Genomic DNA, 22,161 nt, shown 5'->3' on the forward strand with positions numbered 1-22,161 from the left:
TTCAGCACGCGATTAAAGCGTTCAATCGCGCCGTTTCCTTGTTGATAGTACAGAGAAGAACAACAATGCGCAATACCCCTCTCTCTCAAGAATGTTTCAAACATTTGCGACTTAAACTGAGGCCCACTATTTGTGACAATTTCTTCCGGATAGCCTTCTCAGCTGAACACAGTCTGCAAAAAATCGACCCCACTCTGGCGTCGCTGTAGACGAAAAAGCAACCTCAGGCCACTTGGAATGATAATCGATCAGCTATATCATGTACCTAGAGCTTGAAGAGACCCAGTCAATCGGTCCCACTATATCCATTGCTAACTTCTGCCATGGTAGCGCTGTAAACGTCACCGGCTGCAGCGGTGCAAACGATGGTTTAGCGGACTTGTCCGCGGCCTGGCAGATATGACAAAAATGGATTGCTTCTTCTACCTGTTTATTCAAACGCGGCCACAAGTAAAGATCACGTAATCTCTGCTTCGTCCTAACAATTCCTGGGTGACCTTCGCGCGCAAAACCAACAAGGAGCGAGTTTAATTCACTCGGAACAACTACCTGCTTGCCGCGCATCAAAAGGCCATCAACGAAAGAAAGCTCTTCCCGCAGGTTACAGTACGGCATTATTTCTGCTCACAAAGCTTTCCTAGGCGCCGAACCATGCACCACGTGTAAAACAACCTGTTTCAATGGGCTGTCTGCAGCAGCGGCCAGCTGCAGCCGTTCCTTTGTTAGGCGCTCTGATACAACGGATACACTTTCTTCCTGCATCGTCTGTTGCGAATCACAGTCAAGAGGTGGGCGTAAAAGAGCATCCGCCACGACATTTTGCGATCCCTTTTGGTACTCTATGTCGAAGTTATAATACAAAAGTCGAGCTGACCATCTGGATATACGCAAAGGGCGGCGTCCTGTACCGGCAGCTGAAAGTAACGTCACCAGTGCCTGATGGTCCATGCGGAACAAAAATTTTCCTATCCCACAAGTAGACGTGCCAGCGCTCGCACGCGAAGAGACAAGCAAGGTCCTCACGTTCCCCAGCGGAGTACTTCCGCTCAGCAGGAGTCAGGGCACGCAATGCGAAGGCCACCGTGCATACACTGTCACCATCGCGTTGCTGAAGAACGGCTCCTAGTCCCTTATCAGAAGCATCTGTCGTATCAATTACATCAAGGCTGGGTTAAGCATTTGTATGGCTGCGCTTGATGACACAGCTGTCTTAACAAGCTGGAAGCTACGCTCAGCCTCTTGATCCCACGTGAACTGTTGCCAAGACCGCAGGGGCCTTCTAAGCGGCTCTACGAGATCAGTAAATCGCGGCACAAACCGAGCATAGTTACCAGCGAGACCTAAAAATGTCGATGCTACGTCGATGCATGCATGTCGATGATGGGGCGCAGCACATAGTCACCGCCAGGAATCTGTGGCTGGGTGGTCGGGCGGTGCTCGGAGCATCGGCGAGTTGAGGTCGTTCCAACTGAAGAACGCCCGTCGCGTAGTCGATGAGAGCAGAATGAATACATAAAAAGTCCAATCGAATAATAATAATAATAATAATAATAATAATAATAATAATAATAATAATAATAATAATAATAATAATCATCATCATCAGCCTAGTTACGCCCACTGCAGGGCAAAGGCCTCTCCCATACTTCTCCAACTACCCCGGTCATGTACTAATTGTCGCCATGTTGTCCCTGCAAACGTCTTAAAGTCATCCGCCCACCTAACTTTCTGCCACCCCTGCTACGTTTCCCTTCCCTTGGAATCCAGTCGGTAACCCTTAATGACAATCGGTTATCTTCCCTCCTCATTACATGTTCGGCCCATGCCCATTTCTTTTTCTTGATTTCAACTAAGATGTCATTTACCCGCGTTTGTTCCCTCGCCCAATCTGCTCTTTTCTTATCCCTTAACGTTACACCCATCATTCTTCTTTCCATAGCTCGTTGCGTCGTCCTTAATTTCAGCAGAACCCTTTTCGTAAGCCTCCAGGTTTGTGCCCCGTATGTGAGCACTGGTAACACACAGCTGTTATACACTTTCCTTTTGAGGGATAGCGGCAACCTACTGTTCATGATTTGAGAATGCCTGCCAAACGCACCCCAACCCATTCTTATTCTTCTGGTTATTTCAGTCTCATGATCCGGATCCGTGATCACTACCTGCCCCAAGTAGATGTATTCCCTAACCACTTCCAGTGCCTCGCTACCTATTGTAAATTGCTGTTCTCTTCCGAGACTGTTAAACATTACTTTAGTTTTCTGCAGATTAATTCTTATAATCACTCTTCTGGTTTGGCCCTCCAGGTCAGTGAGCATGCATTGCAATTGGTCCCTTGAGTTACTAAGCAAGGCAATATCATTAGCGAATCGCAAGTTGCTAAGGTATTCTCCATCAACCTTTATCCCTAATTCTTCCCACTCCAGGTCTCTGAATACCTCCTGTAAACATGCTGTGAATAGCATTGGAGAGATCGTATCTCCCTGTCTGACGCCTTTCTTTATTATGATTTTGTTGCTTTCTTTGTAGAGGACTACGGTGGCTGTGGAGCCGCTATAGTTATCTTCCAGTATTTTTACATATGGCTCATCTACACCCTGATTCCGTAATGCCTCCATGACTGCTGAGGTTTCGACTAAATCAAACGCTTTCTCGTAATCAATGAAAGCTATATATAAGGGTTGGTTATATTCTGCACATTTCTCTATCACTTGATTGATAGTGGGAATATGGTCTATTGTTAAGTAGCCTTTACGGAATCCTGCCGGGTCCTTTGGTTGACAGAAGTCTAAGGTGTTCCTGATTCTATTTGCGATTACCTTAGTAAATACTTTGTAGGCAACGGAGAGTAAGCTGATCGGTCTATAATTGTTCAAGTCTTCGGCGTCCCCTTTCTTATGGATTAGGATTATCTTAGCGTTCTTCCAAGATTCCAGTACGTTCGAGGTCGTGAGGCATTGGGTATATAGGGCGGCCAATCTTTCTAGGACAGTGTTCCCGCCATACTTCAAGAAATCTGCTGTTACCTGATCCTCCCCAGCTGTCTTCCCCCTTTGCATAGCTCCTAAGGCTTTCTTTACTTCTTCTGGCGTTACCTGTGGGATTTCGAATTCCTCTAGGCTATTCTCTCTTCCACTATCGTCGTGGGTGCCACTGGTACTGTATAAATCTCTATAGAACTCCTCAGCCACTTGAACTATCTCATCCATATTAGTAACGATATTGCAGGCTTTGTATCTTAACGCACACATCTGATTCTTGCCTATTCCTAGTTTCTTCTTCACTGTTTTTAGGCTTCCTCCGTTCCTGAGAGCCTGTTCAATTCTATCCATATGATAGTTCCTTATGTCCGCTGTCTTACGCTTGTTGATTAACTTAGAAAGTTCTGCCCGTTCCATTCTAGCTGTAGGGTTAGATGCTTTCATACATTGGCGTGTCTTGATCAGATCTTTCGTCTCCTGCGATAGCTTACTGGTTTCCTGTCTAACGGCGTTACCACCGACTTCTATTGCGCACTCCTTAATGATGCCCATAAGATTGTCGTTCATTGCTTCAACACTAAGGTCCTCTGCCTGAGTTAATGCCGAATAGCTGTTCTGTAGCTTGATCCGGAATTATTCTAGTTTCCCTCTTACCGCTAACTCATTGATTGGCTTTCTTTTTGTGTACCAGTTTCTTCCGTTCCCTCCTCAAGTCAAGGCTAATTCGAGTTCTTACCATCCTATGGTCACTGCAGCGTACCTTGCCGAGCACGTCTACATCTTGTATGATGCCAGGGTTCGCGCAGAGTATGAAGTCGATTTCATTTCTAGTCTCACCATTCCGGCTCCTCCACGTCCACCTTCGGCTAACCCGCTTGCGGAAAAACGAATTCATTATCCGCATATTATTCTGTTCTGCAAACTCTACTAGTAACTCTGCTCTGCTATTCCTAGAGCCTATGCCATATTCCCCCACTGACTTGTCTCCAGCCTGTTTCTTGCCTACCCTGGCATTGAAGTCGTCCATTAGTATAGTGAATTTTTATTTCACTCTACCCATCGCCGATTCCACGTCTTCATAAAAGATTTCGACTTCGTGGTCATCATGACTGCATGTAGGGGCATAGACTTGTACTACCTTCAATTTGTACCTCTTATTAAGTTTCACAACAAGACCTGCCACCCTCTCGTTAATGCTATAGAATTCCTGTATGTTACCAGCTATTTCCTTATTAATCAGAAATCCGACTCCTAGTTCTCGTCTCTCCGCTAAGCCCCGGTAGCACAGTACGTACCGCTTTTTAGAACTGTATATGCTTCTTTTGTCCTCCTAACCTCACTGAGCCCTATTATATCCCTTTTACTACCCCATAATTCCTCCAATAACACTGCTAGACTTGCCTGACTAGATAACGTTCTAACGTTAAACGTTGCCAGGTTCAGATTCCAGTGGCGGCCTGTCCGCCATTTGAATCTAATAATAATATTAATAATATAATAGTACCTTTATTCATAAAAACAACTGGTACAAAGTGTGAAGGCATTAAAAAAAAGTTACTATAAAAGCAACTTCAGAATCATCATCATCAGTCTTAAAACAAGAAAGGGGCTGACAGATGGAAAAGCGCACTGTGGTATAAGTTTGAAAACAGGGATAAGGTGCCTCAGAAAGCTGGCCAACGTTTCGATAGGAGGACCTATCTTCGTCAAAGGCGGCCTCGTCATCCTCGGCTTGTTAGATTCAAAGGGTTAGTGCAGTGACGTCACGTGCGGGTGTTGTCGCTGGCGGCTGCTTTTAAAGAGAAACACTTCAGAGCAAACGAGCTCTGTCGTTCGACGTCTGTGAGCTTTGTTCCCAAGACGGAGTGACAAGAACGGGAGAGTAGGAGCGTGGGGAGAAAAGAAAAGAAATAAAGGCACGGAACAAAAAAAAAAGGGGGGGGGAGCCAGGGCGACTCCAAGACAGAAAGAAAGGGGGAGCCAAAAAGAACAAGAAAGAGAAAAACAAAATTTTAAGGAAGACCGGAGCCTGGGAGCGTGTTGGGGATGCGAGAGGTTAGGAAGCATTCAGCGGTATCGCTGGCGGCATGCTCCCGTGGCACCAGAAGAGCCGGCCAGGCGGTCAGTGTGCGAGTAACACAAAAGAAAAAAATAAATAAAAAAACATGAGTTGAAAGGGTGACTTGAGGGTGACTTGAGGGTGAATTGAAAGGGTGACTTGAGGGTGACTTGAGAATTTTGAAATAGGATGGCGACGAGGAGTCTGCGGTGCAATCGATGGGGTGACTGAAAGGCAGCGGCATGGTCTTTCAAGGGGTATTGCACCTGTCGCTCAACGTAGGTACCGTTACGTCGGCATCCAGAAATGGCGGTACTCTGGGTTGAGGCGCCGAAAAAGACATATTGACTTCGGAATGTGTTCGTGAGGGGGTTTCGAAAAATATATAATGAAAAAAGAAGGGAAAAGAGAAGGAGGGGGGGACCGAAACCGGGATAACAAACAGGAGGGTGACGTGCACATAAGCGGGCGGGGGCAAGTGTACATGGGGGAAGGGGTTCACACAGTTGATATAGGGGTAAAAACCTGAAAGAGTATATTAAATTGAGAAGTAGGCAGGAAAAAATTTTTTTCGGAATAGAAGAGTAGGTGAGCTTAAGAATTAAGGTTAGCTGGTTGCATAATGTGTTTTGTGTCTTGGTTGATGATATGAGAATTTCAGATTTAGGTTACCACTTTTAAAGATTCTAAGTTGTCGCATGCCAAATTAATTCCCGTTGGGTGTAGGCAATTAAACTTGTGTATGAGGTGCGATTCCGTATACTTCATTTCGCGAGGGGAACGGAAATTTGTTTGTAGTATATAGAGCCTTGCTTTGTGAAATATATGACAATGTTGATTAATGCGGCTGGCTACTGCTTTGGGTAAATTGTGTTTTGTGTCCGCGCGGTGACCGTTGAGTCTTGTATGAATTTGTTGTCCAGTCTCACCTATGTATTGTTTGCTACAAGCGGCGCATTCTAGACAGTAGACTATGTTGCTTGATGTGCAGGTGAAAGCCGAAGTTACCTTGTGTGCGTAATTCGACGCCGTACTTTTTACTATAGTAGTAGATTGAATATGTTTGCATGTAGAGCACCTGGGGCGGCCACAGGGATTGGTTCCTAACTTCCTCTTTGTCTTTAGTTTGGCGTGCGCAAGAACATCTTTCAAATTAGTGTTGCGTCTGCAGGCTACTCTGGGAGGGTCGACAAAAATCTTATTAAGTTTCTGGTTGCTTGTGAGAATTAGGTAGTATTTGCTGAGGATGTTATTCACGTTTGGGAGTGCGTTTGAGAATTTAGTAGTAAGAAGAGGCGTTGTTGTTCTTCTGATCCTCTGGCGGGGCTTCAGAACCTCGGCTCGATCAAGTTTGGTTGCAGCGGTGTAGGCTGCTTGAAGGTCACTGTTTGGGTGGTTCCTGTTTGATAGGGTTTCTTTAAGGTGATCTAGTCTATCTATGTAGTCTTGGTTTTCAACGCAAATGCGACGTAGTCGTGTGGCTTGGCCTTTAAAGATGCTTTGTTTGCAATGTCTGGGATGGTGGCTGGTATATTCTAGGTACTATTGTTTGTCGAAAGGTTTCCTATACAGCGTTGTCTTTAGCTCCCCATTGTCAATGTGTATTGTTGTGTCCAGAAAGTTTATGCGCTCAGTTGAGGATTCTGACGAGATCGCTCTGCTGGACTCACCTGTCCCATTGACGTGCATGTGTCTCGGCTGAAGCCTTAGTTTGCCGCGTGCTAACTACCCTTATAGCTAGCGACGAGGCGGCGCCTTTGCAGGCGAGGTTTATCTTACGGCGCAACCAAGAGTGGCGCCATTCGGAAGGAGGCGACTGGACGTGTAGAGGTGGAATCGGTCTTGACAGCCATCTTGTTTAGGTATCGTTGCATCTCTTGTAATTATTGTAAATACATCTTTATATGTGACTCCGACATTGTAGGAATAGTAAAGGCCAGTGACAGACAAGAAAAAGACAAGCGATAAAAAAAAAGTCATGTATTATTCTGGAAGCTACTGACTTCGCCAACATAGAAGCCTGGCTTGCGCACGCACCAACAGCGTAGGTAATATTATAGGCCTCAATAACTGATCTAGTGAGCGCATGCTCATTCTAGACCAACTCCAGGCTTCCTAGCAGCTTGGGATAGCAATGACCCATGCTGCAATAGTTGTCGAGATGGGCAAAATAATTATTTTACTACATACGTGTGCCCAGCCACTCGTCTGCAGTAAAAGATATAGCTTTAAGTCACGTGTTTTATAGGAGTGTTTTAACCTGCGCAGTTTATTTGCAATCAGCTCTTCTAAAATTTGCATTACGAGGAACTTTTTTTCACGTTACCACATTAGCGCATGCTCACCTGTGACATGGGGCTGGACCATGGTTCGCCTCCTTACAGGAAAGCAACGCGATGTACTGATAGCACGAGGCCTGATAGCTGAGCACAGCCTCTGCAAAGACATAACAGGACATGGCAGCATCGTCAGCACAGCGCGCTGTCGTGTCTGTTTGATTTCTCCTCACTTTGTTGCTAATGATCTCTGTCGCTTTAAGGTGTTTCCATAATGTCCTAGACGCACGTTTTCAGTAATGTGATTTTCCTTTCGTGCCAGTTTATCGTGAGAACTGTGACAATATGTCTAGATTTTTTCTGATTTTTTAGGAAGCACCTATGTGGAGTTTACCTTCTGACCACTTGTGTTTGGTTCACAACTCCGAATAACTAACAGATTTTTTTATGTGAAACGTCTTCAAAATCGGTCAGAGGGAGCCCCACGCTTAAACTGCATGTACTAGAAACACGTTATAGCATTGTCGCTCATGTCTGCGCTGAGAGCCAAGGTGCCCAACCGGAACCAGCTTGCTCTGTCATTTACAGCATACAGTGCAAGCATGCACATCGCCCGTAAGAACTAAGTTACAGTACGCATATACCACCTCGGACCCACACTATGAATGCTTCATAATGAATTTGATCCTGTTCATAATAATGTAGCAAGATTCATCCACTTTTCATGTTCGTATAAGTGTAGTACATCAGTAATAGAACGGTTTGACTTCCCACCTCTTTCCCATCACTGCCGCATTACTAGTCTCGCACTGTTCTACAGCTTCTACTATTCATCAATTCATGGGGTGCTTTACAGATCAGCCCCATGACGCTTAACTGATCTAAGTGCTCATTCTTTCAGCGACGCATTCTCTGCGTAATTTTTTTACAGAGCATTGTTGTGATCGGCCTTTCACCCCACGACACCCCTCGGTCACGGCTCGCACGATTATGGGGAACAGGCGGACAGCCTCGTCAAAATGGTTCTCGACACAGGTGAATTATGAACAGTGCGGGAATACCTTGCTTAGGAGAGGTTTGAGCGATTAGCAATGGTACGGCTGTCACCTGTCATCGGCACAAACTGGCGCGCCCAAGCCGGAGACGCGCTCAGTGCGATGATCCGGCCATCACCTGTCAGAGAACGATCGTAGTCAGCGAAAAGGGGCAACCTACCTCCGGATTGGTGGGACCTGATACCAATGGTCTCCTGACACCGGTTTGATGGGGCCTGATGTCATCGGCCTTCTGACACTGGATTGGGGGAAGTGACTAAACAATGATCACGCAAGGCATAAAGAAGCTACGGACGGCGGCAGTGAGCGCTGCCTACCACTTCATCATCAACTTTTCTGTATTACTTTGCATTTTCTTGTACATATGTAAATATAAACGTGTTTGTCCAACGTCCTGCATATTGGACCCAGCCTCACGTTCACTTACCCCTCCCCGAGAAAAGAGGATCCCATGTCTTCGAACCCTGAGTCGCAACATTGGATGGCAGCGGTGGGATAGCCTGCACAACGCTTCAACTTCGGCATGGTGAGTGCACGAGCTTTTCTCCTTGAGAGTTGCCAGGCGTAACGTGGTTCTTCCTGGCAGCAAGCGCGTTAGAAGCCTTGTTGAAAGGTACCTTGCTTTAACACTTATTTCCATGAGAAACTTGTCGGCAAAAGAGAGGTAGCCATGGATGCTATAAGGTAACATAATGCCGAAATAAAATGAATGAATGAATGGAGGAAGTTGTGCAGAACGGACCTAAACGCGATATGGGGGAATTCGGGACTGACGTGGGAAAAAGCTAAAGGAGGCGGGAGTCACCGAGGCGATAGAGGCAAGCGGCAGAGATGAAGAGGAGATCGTGGAGGCTGTGGAGGATATTCAGGACCAGAGAAAGCGAGAGCAGGATGAACGCGAGTACCAGAGAAAGCGATAGCAGGGATAACGCGAAAGGGATGAGCGAAAGCGGCAGCACAGAATACGAATGGAGGAAATGTACAGGGAAATCCAGTATCTCCGGGCGCTGCAGGCATGGTCTAGGCTGCCCTTATTCGAGGACGGCGAAAACATAGAAAGCTTTCTTGAATTTTTCGAGAATGTTTGCAGGTGCAGCTGGACAGGTGCACTTGAGGTGCAGCTGGACAGGGGCCATTGGGCTGTAGGGTCCTTTAGGGTGCTTCCCTGTAATGTGTCCTGTTGCTTGGCTCGCCTTTCCGACAAGAACTTCCGGAATTACGATAAAGCCAAGAGTGCGTTATTCGGGCATTTTGGTATTACTGCTGAGCGCGTGAGGGAAAGCTCGAATGACGGGTGCCAAATTTCTCCTTTCGAAGAGACTGAGGTTGCACCAGTATAGGATGAGCACGAAAAGTGTAAGGTGACGAAGTCTTCAGAGAGAGAGAGAGCGCGCATCGAGAGCGAGGCCGTTGCCGGTCTACAGAGAGGAGCCATTCCGGAGGGCGTCCCTTGCGAGGCCGAGGCTTCTTCCAGTAGCCACGAGAACGTTAAGGAGTCGCTGGAGACCTTCCTCGTATCCGAGCACTTGGGTGACTTTCCGGAATCGTCTAGGATAGGCCGAGATACGGTAGCGGCCGAGCCAAGAGAAGACCCGACGCAGAACGGAGAGGAAATCGCTCAGGGCTCCAGCACCGGTGACGGCGCAGTCGAGTCGTACACTGAAACTGAGCTAGCGGCCATCCCGGAGAGCCCTCCTTGCAGGGACGAGGCTTGTTCCAGCAAATCTATGAGGGTCAGTGTAGGGCTGGATACCTTCCTCGTGCCTCAGCATTTGAGTGACTCTCTGGCAGTACCGAAGATAGAGAGCGAAGAGACAGTGGCGATTCAGAAAGGCGTTCCTTGCGGGGATGAGGCTTGTTTCAGTAGCCCTAACAGTGTAAAGGAGGCGCTGAAAACCTTCCTCGTACCACCGCACTTGGGCGACGTTCCGGAATCGTCAAATGGAGTGAATGCCATTGTGGTCAGGCAGGGCAGGAACCCGACGCTCGAGCGTTCTAGTGACAAATTCCGTGACCACATGGCTGCGAAAAATTGGTTTAGGTGGCGGAGGATCAAAACAGCTAAGTGTTCGGCGCAGAGAGAGCTCGCGAAATTCCCCACATCGCAGCGCCTTAGACAGAGGAATAGGCTATCGCGCAGAACCAAAATGGGTTCATTGCGGCGATTAAGGAAACGGAGGCGTTCAGGCAACGGAGGCGTCGCGAAAGGCTAATTACGACGGGAGTCTCTGCGATTAAGGGATTGGCTGACAAGTTCAACTGGGCTGAGACATGCTCGTCGTAACCTGGTTGGTTGAGCGGTCACTGAGGAGGAATGCGCCGCGAGAGAGAGGACGAAGGGAAAATGGGTATTCTTCCCACGTTTACGGCCTTTAAATTTTATTTCAATCGGGTCGAGTCAGAAATCACGCTAACCAAACCCGACCGAACAGCGTTTACATGAGCTCGCTTCTGACAAGTTTAGATAACGACGGCACGCAGTGTCCAGCAGAGACATCGACGCAATTGAACAGGGCTTCCGGTTCCCGCGGTCGTCTGCAACAGTTTTATTTAACGGGTCTACTTCCTACGATGAGGTAGCACCTCACAGTGCTTGTCTTTGCCTTGTCCTGATATTATTCCCGCTGTCCCGACGGCGAAGGATTCGCGACGTCGGAGTGGTCCAGCGTAAGCCTCTGCGCTGGCAGCCCCGACGCGTGCGCTTTTACATAAACGCTGCAAACGGGTCGGGCTGACTGGGCCCGATACGGCGCTTGTTCAGCCCGACCGGCTAGCGTTTACATGAACTCGGGAGGCACATTCCAGCCCGACAAACTGATTCGACCCGCTTCCGTCGGTTTCATGTAAACGCCCTGACAGTATTTATAAGTATTGACAAACAAGAAATACAGGAGAGGTCTCATGGTGACCGACTGTATTGGGACCTCCTGTCAAACTAACGCTAAATAAAGAAAAATAGAGGTTATTGACATTGGAATATTGGTTCACTAGTGATACAAAAATAGAACAAAGACAGACGAGAAGTTGAGAATGATTAATTATAAAGATAAAAACGCATAGTACCTAAGAAAATGGAACACAACTATGCGAGCACCCACATATGTAAATCAAGCATGAACTACATGCACTTAGCGTGAGCAAAACAAGCAGACATATTCAGCTAAAGGACAGTTAAGATGTTAAAGAACACTATGAGCAATATACTTGAAAAATAAGGCAGTGTGCTAACAGTGACAAATGACTCAAGAGCATTAGCATAGACAGTAAGGAAACAAAGGTGCACTGCAATTAGAAGAAATTAAGAAGATAATTCTTAATATTTGTGCTGTCTGGTTCTTAACTAATGACAAGGTGTTCCAAAATAAAATGCTAGAAAAATGAAAGGCTACCTAACTATAATTAGTGCGCACTTTCGGCAAGGCAAGGTTTTCGCTAGACGCAAATCTCGTATTGCTAGCGTTCAGTGAAGATTTATTCATTTCTGCATTTATTTATCGATATATGCTTAATGATGGTTTTGAAACTCCTAAACTGCGAACCGATAGCTTCACAGGTTTAAAACAAGATGCCTAAGTTATAGTTAACTGTCGGTGTACATTTTAAAAGTTTTGTGTAATTTTCTTGCAGTAGCATTGTAAGAGTAGTAACTGAATTATTAGTAGCCTGATGGGTTGATTCTTGCAGCGAGTTGATATGGACATTGTGTGTGTTTCCCCAGAGTGCGGCGCCACAGTTGATATGTCAATGATAAAAAGAGCAAAAACAGTGTGTGAGAGCTGACATGGTAATGTGATCTGATGAGGAATCACCATGTCGGGATCCATTTCCTTTCTTACGCATACAATATTTTGATGGAACCTAAGGTCGCTGTCTAATTCGCCTCCTAGTTAGTTTACATGTTCAGTGTCGGTAATTATATGGATACTAATTACGACAGGAGGCACACTATTTATGACACGATGGCCAATGCTTGGAGCAATGAATTTTGTTGCTAAAGATATTATGTGCAGTTAAATTCTAGTGCACCATTCTTGCGCGTTTGCAAGTTCAGAGTTTAGGGACTAGTGTAAAATTTCAATTGGCAGAATTAAGTATCTTAGAGTCCTCGGCACAAGACATATATCAGTAATGTACACAGTTACGCACATCATGTATATTGACACGTGTGCTTCTTTATCTTTACTGAGTGACCACATTTCATCGTCTAAAGCGCAGGACGTGCCTGCCGGTATCGGAAGTTTCTCGAATGTTGTCGATGGTTCTATCCGCAGTGTGTTGTCACTGAACCATGATGTGAAGTCTGACTGCTTGTATGCGCGACGCGAATTGTGTAGAACTTTCTCGAAGACACGCGGGCACCAAAGGTTATTCCGGAATCTTCGATAGCTCATGTATAAAAGCCAACGCGCTTGCCCCGCAGATCAGATTTCGACGATGGCCGACTGTGTTCGCCGCTATGCGGCGAGTATAACTTGCTTTTGTGGGAACATGTTCGCCCGCTGAAAAGTTAATTTCGTCATCCACAGTTTTTGCTGCTGAGTTCTTTACCGTCCCTACGACGTGACAATATCAATTAAAAGGAGAAGATGACGAAGAATAGGTCCTTGAGGTACACCTAAAATAGTTTTCATGTCCAAGACAGCACCGGAAAGACTGAATTCGCTTATGTAAGTAACTTTTGAAAAGCAGCAAAGGAGGGCCACAAATTCTGAACAGATGAAGCCTTTTAAAAAGCATGAAATGGTCATTCATGATTGTATTGCGCCTAGTGTCACACTCACGGAACTAGTGGATGAACATAAGGAATAAGACGTGGATGTACGTGGACGTATTGCGCCACGAACGTCCATGTTTTGTTCCTTATGTTCGTCCATTATTTGCCATCAGTGTAACATTAAGCGCGATACAATCATGAACGTCCTCCAACTAGCCCGGTTCATTGCTATATGAAACGGTAAATTGTGCCGAGTGCTTTAGTGGAATCGAGAAATACAGATTCCGCTAACATAATCTTATAAATAAGTTCCCTTAGAATATCAGTAACGAGACTATGGCTAAATCAGTTAAATATCTCTGCCTGAATCGTAATGAAAAAAAGAAAGAACAATTAATTTTGATAGGCATATTATTAAATATATATCTGCACATTTTCCCATTACATTACTGAAGAACAGGAAACTGCAAATTAGATGACGGTAAGTAATGAATGGTCAGCGTTTTTAAAAATGCAAGTAATCTTTTCTCGTTTTAGCTTATTTCAGGAAAGTACCTCATTTGAATATTTTCTTCATTATAAAAGGAAGAACATCTGGCATCAGATGGGCGATAATGTCTTATATGGCGAGGCTGTACGCCATCCAGCCCCGCCTTGGTTTTCAAACCCCGAATAACAAAAATATCTGTTACTGTTGGGAACACACACACACACAAAAAAAATCAGCGATGCGAAGAATAGAAGCTTTGAAGTCACATTAGTGTTGCAGACTGATTAAAAAGCAGTCGCGACAACAGCAGACATTCCTTTCAGATTACTTTAAAGCTTATCGTCATGCCTGATGGGAGATATGAGACTAGCTTTAACTTTCCTCTTAAAAGGTCAGTCACAACTTTCTATTCTTAAGGGCCCCTCATCAGATCTATCCATTTCGAACTGACAAGTGCAGTGCATACAATGTGCGCTAACGATCGCGCCTGCTAATTACTGTTACACCGCTGCGTGCTGCCAAAAGCGCGGAAATTTTAAACCAAACGCGCATGCGCCTTTCTCCTTGCGGGCGTCGCGCTTCCAGCCGGAGAGCCGACATCAATCACACAAGTGCGCCTACGTAGTTCGCAGTTCTGTGACGTCACTCACAGGGCCACGCGACTGAGAATTATTCTACGCAACAGCAGTTATTTGCTTGATCTGTTGCTTCAATAGAAGCAATTAGAAATAACCAAACCTAAAACCTAATGTATACGTGTTTTGTTTTAATTTGTACCGTAGCAAGATAGATGTACTTCCGTTTCGTCTGCTTGTTCCCCCGTCGCGCAGTCGCACGTGCAGAGAACGAGATAATGTCATTTCTTACATTGTTCCAGCGCGCGATGATGCTCTGTGATCCGCTTAAGTGTGCCGCAGTGTTCGTTTAGCACTGACTTGTACCACTAATCACGTGTTCGCGTGCAATAAGCGCAAGATCGCGCGCTGCGCGAAACGAGACAAATGCAACAGCTCGTGCGCGAGACGGTCACCGGATGTGCGCCGCGCAGCAAAAACGCGAGAAAAAAAAAAGAAGGCGGGGTGCATGACGTATGCGTCACGCGATCGTACAGCTCCAGGGTGGGAGAACGCAGGGAAAGTTGTATTTCGCTTGCGGAGGCTATATGGGGAAAGTGGAGAGAGAGATTGTTTATGTTGGGTGGTGACGCTCGCCTCCTGAAATCATGGGTTTGCGGCGCTTTAATTATTTCTATTTCGGCTAATAATAAACCATTCTGAAAATTTTCTTGTGCCAGAAAGCTCCCTAGAGGCCACGTAACAACATCCAGCGTATAACCAAAATTTGCTATGCGGCCTCGCTAGGGGCTCTTCAAAAAGGCAGTAAAGGCAAATATTCAATCGGTGTGGTCTCTTTACATACCATTCTAGAAACTTCGCAACGTATGTTTTGTGCCCAGAAAAGATTTGGTTTTCGAGAAAATTGCATCTGAAGGGTCCGAAACTGGGACGACAATGGTGGTGTCGGCACTGACGAAGGCAAGTCCCTCTTCGCAATGGCGGTCGTATGTACGAAAGGAAAGACCGTGACTGCGGGCTCTGTAAGGACCAGATCGTCGCATTGGCTGTAATCAACGGTCGGCAACAATACAGAACACTAATCAGCGACTCCAAGAGCACTATTAGGAATTTCGCGAACGGATGGGTCTCCACCGAGGCGGCCAAAATTCTGAACCGCAGAGCAGAAGACACTACGAACGGCAAAATTACACCTAAATACCTCAAATGGATCCCGGCACATATGGGAGAAGTAACCACGAATGCGCCTTCTAACCTCAACGAGAAGGCCCACCGAGCCGCGGGAAAACTAACCCACCACGGCACGGACAGTGACGGCCCCAAACCTCGCAACCACGGGGGAAGGACTGCGGCGGAGGCGCTGGAGAAGACGGAGGAGGCGACGACGACAAAGAAGCGATAAAAGACGACAGGGACAGACTGGTCACGTACCACGACATACTAACACACTACACGAAACAAAGAGAAGCATACCCACAACCCCACAAAGAACTCAACAGGTCTCAAAAAACAGATTGGTGGAGGATGCAAACCAGAACGTTCCGAAACCCAGTACACTTAAACCACGGTGACAGACATAACTTAGGTGTGCGAACGCCGCCGCCAGCCCTCTGAATATACTATTGTGCTTCCTTCTCGCTCGACAGATGACGCTTCCTACTTGTGCCCGTACGTAGAACCCCAACGCCGTACGGTGCATCAAACACGACATCGAACGCTGGGGCCACAGTCGGGAAGTGCTGATCCTAGGCGATTTTAATGGCCACATTCAGGAGGTCGATGGTTACTCCGACCACAATGGGTGGTTCATGCTCGAGCTGGCCCAGGAGTTTTCCCTTCAAATTGCAAACCTTCGGGCTGACTGCGAGGGCATGTTTGCATGGTGTGCGCGGGGCCAGAGCTCGTGCATCGATTATGCCCTTGTGTCGCTGGACCTCGGCAAAACCCTCCAGCATGTCGACATGGATGAGGAAGGCCGGTACAGCTTGGGGAGCGACCACAACCGCCTCAGGCTGCGGTTTAAGGCATCCCCTTGGCACCGACAGTCGAAGAAGCGCGAACCCGCAGTGCGGTTTCTCCCCTAAGCAGCATATGAAGATGTGGCCAACGAATTTGAACTAAGTCCCAGCCGCCAAGAAGCGAACACCTACGAGCAGTACATTGACCAGCTCCGCCGGATCATGCGGAAACACAAGAAGATTGTCAACGCGCATTAAGGGGTTAGAAGAAAGAGCTGGTGGGACGGGGAGATCCAGGCATCACTGAAGGCTCGCCGAGCTGCCAACCTGAACCATCGCCACGCGGTTAAGAGTCCTCACAGCGAAGAAACTTCATAATCTGCGCTAACCCTGACATCATACAAGATGCGGACGTGCTCAGCAAGCTGCGCTGCAGGGACCATAGGATGGTAAGAACTCGAATTAGCCTGGACCTGAGGAGGGAACGGAAGAAAATGGTACATAAGAACCCGATCAATATGTTAGCGGTAAGAGGGGAAATAGAGGAATTCCAGATCAAGCTACAGAACAGGTATTTGGCTTTAACTCAGGAAGAGGACCTTAGTGTTGAAGCAATGAACGACAATATTATGGGCATCATTAAGGACTATCCAATGGAAGTCGGTGGTAACTCCGTTAGGCAGGATACCAGTAAGCTATCGCATAAGACGAAAGATCCGATCAAGAAACGCCAATGTATGAAAGCCTCTAACCCTACAGCTACACTATAACTGGCAGAACGTTCGAAGTTAATCAACAAGCGTAAGACAGCCGACATAAGGAAGTATAATAGGGATAGAGTTGAACATGCTCTCAGTAACGGAGAAAGCCTAAAAGCAGTGAAGAAGAAACTAGGAGTTGGCAAGAATCAGATGTATGCGTTAAAAGAAAAAGCCGGCAATATCATTGCTAATATGGATGAGATAGTTCAAGTGGCTGAAGAGTTCTATAGAGAAATATACAGTACCAGTGGCACCCACGACGATAATGGAAGAGAAAATAGTCTAGAGAAATACGAGATCCCACAGGTAACGCCGGAAGAAGTAAAGAATGCCTAAGGAGATATGCAAAGGGGGAACGCAGCTGGGGAGGATCAGGTAAAAGCAGATTTGTTGAAAGATGGTGGGCAGAGCGTTCTAGAGAAACTGGCCACCCTTTATACGCAATGCCTCATGACCCCGGGCATACCGGAATCTTGGAAGAACGCTAACATAATCCTAATCCATAAGAAAGGGGACGCCAAAGACTTGAAAAATTATAGACCGATCAGCTTACTATCAGTTCCCTACAAACTATTTACTAAGGTAATCGCAAATAGAATCAGGGACACCTTAGACTTCTTTCAAGCAAAGGACCAGGCAGGATTCCGTAAAGGCTACTCAACAATAGACCATATTCACACTATCAATCAGGTGATAGAGAAATGTGCGGAATATAATCAAGACTTATATATAACTTTCATTGATTACGAGAAAGCGTTTGTGTCTGTCCAAACCTCAGCAGTCATGTAGGCATTACGGTATCAGGGTGTAGCCGAGCCGTATGTAAAAATACTGAAAGATATCTATAGCGGCTCCACAGCCACTGTAGTCCTCCATAAAGAAAGCAACAAAATCCCAATAAAGAAAGGCGTAAGGCAGGGAGATACGATCTCTGTAATGCTATTCACAGCGTGTTTACAGGAGGTATTAAGAGGCCTGGATTAGAAAGAATTAGGGATAAGAGTTAATGGAGAATACCTTAGTAACTTGTGATTCGCTGATGATATTGCCTTGCTTAGTAACTCAGGGGACCAACTGCAATGTATGCTCACTGACCTGGATAGGCAAAGCAGAAGAGTGGGTCTCATAATTAATCTGCAGAAAACTAAAATAATGTGTAACAGACTCGGAAGAGAAGAGCAATTTACAATAGGTAGCGAGGCACTGGAAGTGGTAAGGGAATACATCTACTTAGGGCAGGTAGACGGCGGATGCGGATCATGAGACGGAAGTAATCAGAAGAATAAGAATGGGCTAGGGTGCGTTTGGCAGTCATTCTCAGATCATGAACTGCAGGTTGCCATTATCCCTCAAGAGAAAAGTGTGTAATAGCTGTGTCTTGCCAGTACTAACCTACGGAGCAGAAACCTGCAGGCTTACGAAATGGTTCATCTCAAATTGAGGACGACGCAATGAGCTATGGAAAGAAGAATGATGGGTGTAACGCTAAGGGATAAGAAAAGAGCAGATTAGGTGAGGGAACAAACGCGAGTTAATGCCATCTTAGGTGAAATCAAGAAAAAGAAATGGGCATGGGCAGGACATGTAACGAGGAGGGAAGATAACCGATGGCCATTAAGGGTTACGGACTGGACTCCAAGGGAAGGGAAGCGTAGCAGGGGGCAGCAGGAAGTTAGGGTGCGTATGAGATTAAGATGTTTGCAGGGACGACATGGCCACAATTAGTACATGACCGGGGTTGTTGGAGAAGTATGGGAGAGGCCTTTGCCTTGTAGTGGGCGTAACCAGGCTCATGATGATGATGATGACAGCGAGGATATCCAGGCGACATCGCAGTAATATCTGCACCGAAAACGGGAGATGCACGCTATCACGCAGCGGAAGATAGCAGAGGCCAACCACAAGACCCTCCAGGCAATCAAATCTGCAGGCACATGAGCAGCAGTCAAATTCTGGACGTATGTGTCCCGCCTTGATGGCAAAGCTGCACAGTCTAACGTTCGCACAGAGTCAACGGGGGCCAAATAGAACTCCACCGAGCCTTAACTGACCATACGCCATCTTGGCGAGTACCGACCATCAGACGTGGACAGTGTATCGGAGTGCCGTGGATAGGGCAATCACGAGAATAGGTGCGCGCACGGCTCGAGGCTTTGGCGGTATCCCGGCGGGGCTTGTGAAATGTCTCGGTACTGAATCACGGTCACAGCTGGCTGATTTCTTCAGCAAAATTCTCGACGGTGGACCAGTACCTGTAGACTGGCTACGCGGCAAGGTGATCCTGCTCCCTAAAAGGTTGCCTACTCCGGCTTTCTACGTGAATACCGGCCACTTACAATCCTTAGCGTAGTGCATCGTGTGTTCGCCCAAGTGATAAAGGCTTGGATGACTGCGTGGGCCGAAGAGGGCGGGAACCTCACTGAATTGCACAGTGGTTTTCGGCGCGACCAACGGCTCGAGGACAATTTCTTTGTCCTGAGCCAATGTATAGAGGTTGCACGGAAGGAGGAACGTGGCCTGATTAGCTGCTTTCTTGATGTGACGAAGGCCTACGTCATTGCTTTGGCATCTTGAGGCGATGGGGGTGATGACAACATGGACTGGCCTTTGATATCAGACACCTCAATGCAGACAGCACGATTGTAGCTACCCTGAACGGTGCCTACTCGAGCGAGGTAGTGGTGGGCAAGGGTTTAAAACAGGGTTGCCCACTGTCGCCTTTACTCTATATGCTGTATACAGCATGTGTAGAGCGCACGCTATTGGCCTCCAGGGTAGGCTTCATGGTGGAGAGAACAAGTGATGGGATCAGGGAGCAGCAAGCGTTTCCGGGGCTGGTATTTGCAGATGACATAGTGCTGCTGGCGGGGAGCAGTGGCTATCTCATCATCATCATCAGCCTGGTTACCCCCACTGCAGGGCAAAGGCCTCTCCCATACTTCTCCAACTACCCCGGTCATGTACTAATTGTGGCCATGTTGTCCCTGCAAACTTAATCTCATCCGCCCACCTAACTTTCTGCCGCCCTCTACTACGCTTCCCTTCCCTTGGAATTCATTTCGTAACTCTTAATGAGCGTCGGTTATCTTCCCTCCTCTTTAAGTGTCCTGCCCATGCCCCCCCCCCTTTCTTTTTCTTGATTTCAACTAAGATATCAATAACTCGCGTTTGTTGCCTCACCCAATCTGCCCTTTTCTTATCCCTTAACGTTACACCCATCGTTCTTCTTTCCATAGCTCGTTGCGTCGTCCTCAATTTAAGTAGAACCCTTTTCGTAAGCCTCCAGGTTTCGGCTCCGTACGTGAGTACAGGTAAGACACAGCTGTTATAAACTTTTCTCTTGAGGGACAATGGCAATCTGCTGTTCATGATCTGAGAATGTCTGCCAAACGCACCCCAGCCAATTCTTATTCTTCTGATTATTTCAGTCTCATGATCCTCATCCGCAGTCACTACCTGTCCTAAGTACACTTATTCCCTTACCACTTCCAGTGCCTCACTACCTATCGTAAACTGCTGTTCTCTTCCGAGACTGTTAAACATTACTTTAGTTTTCTGCAGATTAATTTTTAGACCCACCCTTCAGCTTTGCCTCTCCAAGTCAGTGAGCTGCCTCGAAACGACCTCAAGCTAATCATCCGCCCCCGAGAGGGACTCAACCTTGCCACCTGGACCACGCCACAGGTTGCTGAAGGCATCAAGCTGGCATGTCAGCACCCAACTACTGAGAACGTACGGACCCTTACTGTAAGAATTGACCCAGTACAAAACATCGGTATTGCTAGCACACCAAACGAAGAGCTAGCTATGAGCATCCGTCACATCACTACAATTCACCTGGGCGGTCGAGAATTTGCAGTCACGGCATACGTGGCGGCACCCGACAGCTGCGTCAAAGGTGTCATTCACGGCATTCCCGCAGGAACTCCCACAGAAGTCCTCCTAAACGAGCTCTATGCACCTGACCGAGAAATCTTACATGCCCGTATGCTCGGACAAACCGCTGCGGGAGTGATCACATTCACTGGCAAGGCTGTACCCTTCTACGTGCGATACTACAGCGGTAAAGTACGATGCAAACCATACCAACCAACCACGCATTTCTGCCGCATCTGCCACCAAGTCGGCCACCGGTCCGATGTATGCCCAACTCCAGAAGCAAACGTATGCCCCCAGTGTGGTACACGGAACCCCACTCAGGACCACCCCTGTCACTCCCGGTGCGCCTTATGCCAGGGGCCTCATCCTACGGCTTCCAAGGAGTGCCCTGATTGACTGAAGAAGGCATCCTGAGCATCCCAAAGGACCAGCCGCCGGGACTACTCACGGTCGAAGACTCGGTCACGTACAGACCAGCAACGGAAGCGTTCCCGCTCCAGGTCTCGCTCCTGCTCGCGGAACCCACAAGGAGCGACCCGGAACCTCAGCGGACCTGCTGTACCGGGATCACAAGCGGTGAGCTGGTCAGCACGGCTTTTCTCCTCTCACACTGTCCGCCAAGACAACACCCTCTCATCACGACTACACACAGCACCCACCCCACATAATTCTTCACCCGTACACAATACTGATGTTCCACTGCAAATTCTAGCTGAACTAAAGGCCATCAGAGACGAACACAAACGCCTTCATGAAGAAAACAACAAACTTCGCACGCAGATTTCCGAACTATACGTGACTCGTACTGCCACTCAGCATTCCACACCAATAACCGCACCCTCAATGCCATCATCTTCGGAGCATTCTGAACCCATGATTCTCGCGGAATCAGCAGAACCGACAGAAATCGCACAAGTCGAGGAGAAAGTTGATGTACTGCAACGGCAGCTTCTTGCAATGCAAGAAAGCATCCAGCAACTGGCAAGTGTTATTGAAGAAACACGGCTCGCAAAAGATCAGCGACGCAAGAAAGTCAGAACACTAGTACAACAGGAAGTAGAGCAGGGACACCCTGCCAATCCACCCGTCAGCCAGGACGAATAGCAAAACACACCACAAGAACGAAAACCCACTCATAATCTGGCAATGGAATTGCCGCAGCTACAAGCGCAAGCAAGGATCACTGACACAGTACATAGGTAACTCCAAAACGACACCAAGTGTAATCGCACTAGAGGAAACAGGCACACACCCAACTCAAACTTGCTACAACACACATACCACCACGCCTGAAAGCCGCGTGGTCACACTTACAGCTAAAACGCTCACAACCACACAACACACCATAGACGGCAGTGACGTCAATCATAACCTAATTGAGATCCTGCCGCTCCAACGAGGCCGAAAGAGCCCTTT

General features: G+C 47.2%; 1 long non-coding RNA gene across 1 annotated transcript in view; it reads right to left on the reverse strand.

Annotated features, from left to right (window-relative positions):
* The window catches only part of LOC142559700 (uncharacterized), a 127,406-nt gene that overhangs the window by 42,909 nt on the left and 62,336 nt on the right, over window positions 1-22,161 (reverse strand). Inside the window, exon 2 of the long non-coding RNA XR_012823208.1 lies at window positions 7,383-7,473. This is a non-coding gene — a long non-coding RNA (uncharacterized LOC142559700). The remainder of the gene's footprint in view (window positions 1-7,382; window positions 7,474-22,161) is intronic.

Source organism: Dermacentor variabilis, chromosome 10 (assembly GCF_050947875.1).
Source record: "Dermacentor variabilis isolate Ectoservices chromosome 10, ASM5094787v1, whole genome shotgun sequence".
NCBI classification, from domain to species: domain Eukaryota; kingdom Metazoa; phylum Arthropoda; class Arachnida; order Ixodida; family Ixodidae; genus Dermacentor; species Dermacentor variabilis.